This window comes from Trachymyrmex septentrionalis, unplaced genomic scaffold, assembly GCF_001594115.1.
Source record: "Trachymyrmex septentrionalis isolate Tsep2-gDNA-1 unplaced genomic scaffold, Tsep1.0 scaffold2, whole genome shotgun sequence".
NCBI classification, from domain to species: Eukaryota; Metazoa; Arthropoda; class Insecta; order Hymenoptera; family Formicidae; genus Trachymyrmex; species Trachymyrmex septentrionalis.
In genome coordinates, this window is record NW_017305179.1 from 1,468,236 (window position 1) to 1,473,703 (window position 5,468).

At 41.2% G+C, this 5,468-nt stretch overlaps 1 pseudogene; it reads right to left on the reverse strand.

The window, feature by feature from the left end:
* Nucleotides 1-3,784, reverse strand: part of LOC108747394 — a 23,707-nt pseudogene extending 19,923 nt beyond the window's left edge.
* Between the last annotated feature and the right edge of the window lie 1,684 nt (nucleotides 3,785-5,468).

The window sequence follows — 5,468 nt, forward strand, 5'->3', positions numbered from 1 at the left end:
ACAAGCGGTGCTTTGCCGCTATTAAATTAATTACTATTTTATTTAATTAAATTATATTAATTTCGCACGTAAGATATGGATACTATCTTTGTCCTACACCATTGATCCGAGAACAGTCTCTAGGGTATCGGTTGGAATCAGAAGGGGTTTGTGGACTTTGACTCATGCGAAAATTCAACGGCGTAGCACCCCTCCGAAAAACCGTCGAACAGCACTCACATTCGGAAGACTTTGTCCTCCTAATAATCAGGAAGACCACTCAATTAAGAAATTCCTCTTTATTTTGAAAAATTGATCCTTGCGATTAAAGTAACTCATTCTTGAGGGAATTTAAGAGATTGTTTTGTCTCAATTTTCTACACAGGCAATTTAAGAACAAATGATCCATGGTGTATTAAAACATTTGTACATTTCACTTCTGTTCACCTGTTTTTATCTTCGTTTAATTTCTTAACTTAAAATATAAGATACTTCGAATCTTAAATAATACTTTCTCAGACAAACGATGCTTGACAAAACGAGAAATGTACCAACAGATTTTTCTCACGAACGTACAATTACCGATACCGCGTCTCTTAGCATCATCGTTTATTTTGACTATTCCATCTACCGACTTCTCTACCGCGATGCATTGGAAAGAAATTGGAGGAAGACAAACAAGAAGAAGAAGAAGAAGAAGAAGAAGAAGAAGAAGAACAACAGTAAAAAAGTTAACGATTGGATACATTTTCACAGATCGCAGATGTCAAAACTCATTCGCGTCCTTGGCTCTCGGTCTTCTTCTCGATCATGCATCGCAAAGTCTTGCGAATGACACGCAACTTCAATTAGAATCGCAACGATGTTACGTTACGCGTCGCGGAGTAATTTGCCCGGCGCGGCGTGTAGAAAACAGGCGTGACAGGCGATGCCTGGCAGTCGGAATCGTTCTGATCTTGTACTACGTCGTCATTATCGCGAAAGCCGCTTTTTAGCTCAGATATTTGGAATGTCACGCAACGCTACGCGATATGTTTTCTCGGTGCACGCACCGCATTTAGTTCCCAGAACGCTGCGTGTCGTCGGAGCCGCTATCGTTAAAGGAACCACATTTACACATGCACATAAACACATACATACGTACGTTACATATGTATATACGTTTACGCCACGAAATGATTTCAAAGTGACTAGTACACAATTTTAGAGTATTTCTCAATTCTCAGCTCACTTCGTGTACTCACCCTTATTTTCGTATCATTTTATAAACGGTTTGCGTGTTTTATCTTTTCCATTTTCTTCAACATTATCATAATGTAAGAGAGTAAATCTCGTTGCCGAGCATTACTTTGTGGCCTCAATCTTAATGAGTGCTATTAGTGCCAACAAAATTCTACAAACCTCGGCCGATGAATCATTTAGGTAAACCGCTCTATGACACTAATTATTAACGGCATTTTGACCGGCGACCCCCTCTCGACTGTCCCGCTGTCATACTCGTATACCGCGGCATATCTGCAGCCATAAGATCCCGTATCTAATTTGCATGGGGCTTAAGCCGAGCCCTCGTCCCTAAGATCGTGGAAACGACTTTCGGCCACGGAGGCTCGGCCAAGTCGCCACGGGGGTGGCACGTATATACTATATGTACGCAGCGGAGATGAGCTACGGGCAGTTCTGACCCCCCTCGGCGGACAGAAATTACCCCCTTATCTTCCCGCGGCACGGCCGGCGCTATATACTGAATCCTAATGCTCAATCTCAAGATAAACGCGCGATCCAACCCCATCCGCGCCGCCACTGCCTCCCCAATCGTATGGGGTTCTATGCGCCGCTTCATATATCCAACCTTCTCATTCGATCGGTGGGAGCTAACAATCGAAGGGGTAATAAAGGGCCGAAAGAACGCTAACTATTTTATAGAATAAATACACATAAGGGGCAGTACATTCCAAATTTATTATTATTTACGAGCAATTAACATTCTTATCCATAACATACAATACATAAATCAATTGTTATATAGTAAGAATTCGTGAGCTTTAAATAATTGAAATATAATATTGAGAATTTTCAATGGCACGTCATGTCGTACATACGCGAAATCATATTCAGAAAAAAACGATATATATCTAATATATACAGTGTAACTTTTCTTATCTAATTGTACGCGATTATAAATCGTTATTTCTCTCTGAGCTTCATTTTTTTCGTTTTCCATTGAATGTAACGAATGCTGCATTTCTGCCAATCTGCAAGTGACTTACTCCCAATGGCAGAATTTCTTTCGGTTTTGTAACCCCTGATGAAGTGAGCCGAAACGTTCGAAATAAAATGAAGATAACCATCTCTCAATATCTGAAGATTATCCTATCTCTTCGCTTCTACAACAGCGTATGACTCTCATCTGAATTTGTATTATTTTTTTATTTTATTGTTTAATATCATATGCTTTAATATTATTACGTTTATTAAAAATTCTGAGTTTTAATTTCTAATAATTTGTTCGATCGCTTTTCCGAAGACCAAAATAATTCTGAGGATACGATATTTGCAAAAGAAAAGATTTTACCTTTTTGTATACCTACATAATAATTGAGAAAATGAGATTTTTAATTTTCTTTATATTACTCCTGCATGTGCATGCAATTACAATGTTTATCGTTCTAAATTCTCGACATTCACAGTATCCGACTGTATCTTCATAGCACACCGGAATTCTAGAATTCCATATAAACACAGCAAACCTGCGACCAAGTTCAAACGAGGGGAGGGGGACTGCAGTGCTCTGTGAAAATTTGTTAATTCAGAAAATCGCACTCTGTAAACTATACAAAATTGGATGGGCAAACTTACGATAACGTGGGAGGAAAAAGGAGGAACTCCGGTAGCTACATAGCGTCACCACGAAATTTCGGCGAATCGTCGATCAATGAAGAGAAGAGAAGAGAGAAAGAAAGAGAGAGAGAGAGAGAGAGAGAGAGAGAGAAGCGAGAGAATGAGAGAAGAAGATGAAGAGACCACACCGTCGAAATTCGACCCTGAACGGACACCGAGGCGGATATTTCGTGACGTGAAGATTAAAGCTCGCGTGTTACAAGTGTATACACGCGTGTGTATACGTGTAAACGAAGCTCTGCCACGCGCGGACAAACTGCACTCTTACATTTACACTATCGTACGAATGAGTTAGGCATGTGTTCACACTCACGCACACTATTAACCAATAGTTTTAATACGTTTAGATTTGAAAAATAGTCGACGTTTCATCTTTTCTAACGTAACGATAACGATACTTTATAATAGCATTATTAAATAAATCAATTTCAAAAAACACGCACGAATGACGTTCGGAGAAAATTCGAATAAACGAAATAACTTACTTTCATCAAAGAATGGATTCGTTTCTATTGCAAAAAAGATATACGAAAATTGAAGAGATACAGATAATATGTAAGGCACAATATTATCATAATTTTATATTTATAATTTTACATGTTATGCATAATTGCAATATTTGACGATATATAACGATTGTAGTATTTTTTAATATATCGTTTACCGCTGTGGGTGCTCGCATGAAAATTTAATTTCACTAAAATTATATATTGCCTTCAAACTCCTAACTTATAAGTTTACGCGCGCGTTCCCGGGAAAACTCTTTAATACAAAGTTCCTCCTTCAACTAAACATATTTTGACTATCCGACTATTATGAGTAAACTTTTCCGCTCGTGTACCTGTAAGTGTATCCTCCGAAAATTCCACACGTCGGCAAAGGGGAAGCATCTACGTTTCGACCACATCGTCGACATGTCACCGACGTACACATTCACGGGCGTACACATACGTGCGCCCGCGTGAACACGGACGCATGCCGACGCGCGTAGAATGTAATTAAGATAAATTAGCGTTAAGGGGAATTGGGCTGTGGAGCGCGAGGGTGGTGGAACGCGAAAGGGTACGTCGGCGATTGTGTACGTCTGTGTACCTTATATATGGACACACGTGTGCCACGCGTGCACACGTACACGCTCTTATTACATCTGCCCGTTACACACATACACACACACACACACACACACACATGTGTGAGCTCAAGACCGCGTGAGAGTCTACGCGAAAGCTCGAGTATCTGCCGTATGAGTGTACGTGTGAAGGAGAGGGAAGGGGTGGGAGGGGGAGGGGGAGGGGGAGCAAGAGACACGTAGAAGGATGGCAGAGGGTGGTCGGAAAATGCGGGAGGGGGGGGGGCGCGGACGGTTTCGAGGGAGGCTACGAGGGAATGTCGGGCGGTAGAGCGTGTATGTGGGCTCTGTGCTTCGTGCGAGTAAGCCTCGTCGGCGTTACGGCACGCTGGAAGCTTAATGATGCATGCCGCCGGCGCCAAACGAGCATCCACTGATAAAGCGATGACCAGGAAGGGGTGCGGGGGGCGAGGAGGGATCGACCGACACGAATCTCTTTCCGTGCGGCGCGACTCAGGAGTTACATCGGAGGAGACACATCGAATGGGTGTCTTCTCGAGTCCCGGAGAAATGATTGATTCGAGCATGTATGCGCTCATTAATGTGGAAGCAACTAGAAATATTGTATAACAATGGAATTTTGCTGAATTCTATGCAACTCTTAGCGATAGTACCGATAATGCCGTTGCGCAGCTTTTTCACCGTACTCTCTAAAACTTTTAGAGCGAATCTCATTCCGAAGAGTGAGATCTCTTAGAGATTGAAAACTGAATCACTCTTTTTTTCAAGACTGGCTTAATTCTCACTTTTTAGAGTAAGATTCACACTTCGGAGAATTTAGAGTATGTGACACTTGCGCAACGTTAAAATAACGATACCGACGTTGTCGTTCAGGGTTTCAGAATTCTATAAGTTAAGAATAATTCCAGCATAATAAAGATAAATATTAATAAATTCATTAACAATTCTGAATATTTAAGTATAAGACTCTTCTAGACACAATTATGGTGTGCCAATATTATCCAAATCTTACTAAAAATATACGTTGTCTTTTATCTTAGCAAAAGAACGTACTATACGTACGAAAATAAACATACTGTATTAAAGCTAAGGATATTGTAGTGCGATTAATATCAGTTAATTGAATAAGTTGCTATTTTGTAAACATTTTGACAGCGATGTAGTTTTCCGTTGTTGCTAGAGATTTCTCCAAGCAGAGTGACGGGATAAAAGATAGATGTATAAGTAAAGAGAGTTGAGAAAGAGAGAGAGAAAATGGCTTCGCTGTACAATCGCATCGTAGCGATATCTTACGCGTTCGCCACGAGGTTTGGACAGCGAAGAGAAACAATGCCTCAGGGATGTTGGGGCTGATGGACGCTTCCGATACGCGCGAAAGAGGGCGGACGACTGAGGGTTGAAGAAGCATAGTAGCGCAAGGAAGGGATGACGGGGAAAAGCGGAAGGCGCGCGCGAGAGAGAGAGAGAGAGAGAGAGAGAGAGAGAGAGAGAGAGAGAGAGA